Genomic DNA, 420 nt, shown 5'->3' on the forward strand with positions numbered 1-420 from the left:
CCCCCTCGTCGTCCGTAGTCGATTCTTACCAGTGATATCCGACACCGCCAACCCCAGCACCCTCAACCCCCTCATCACCACCGATCATTTCTTAACGGCCAGTAATAGAGATCCTGAAACTGCTGCAGACATGGAAGCCTAATGGTGGAAATCCACCATTATGGTGGCAACATCTTATGTCGGTTGTCCTACCTTTTCTGTAGGTGTGTGTGAATTTTCTGTTATCATACATTGAATTTGGGCTATAATTTTGAAATTTTTTTTACTTTTAAGTACTTTTTTATTCGGTATTATTACTATTTTATATTTTAAGTTAATTAGTTTGGTTATGTATTGTTTAAAAATCTTAAAAATAAGAATCGAAAAATATTTATTGATTATTAATCGTTATGTTAAATTTTTTTATATTAAAAAAAGATG

The sequence above is a fragment of the Arachis ipaensis genome, chromosome B06 (assembly GCF_000816755.2).
Source record: "Arachis ipaensis cultivar K30076 chromosome B06, Araip1.1, whole genome shotgun sequence".
Taxonomy (NCBI): Eukaryota; Viridiplantae; Streptophyta; class Magnoliopsida; order Fabales; family Fabaceae; genus Arachis; species Arachis ipaensis.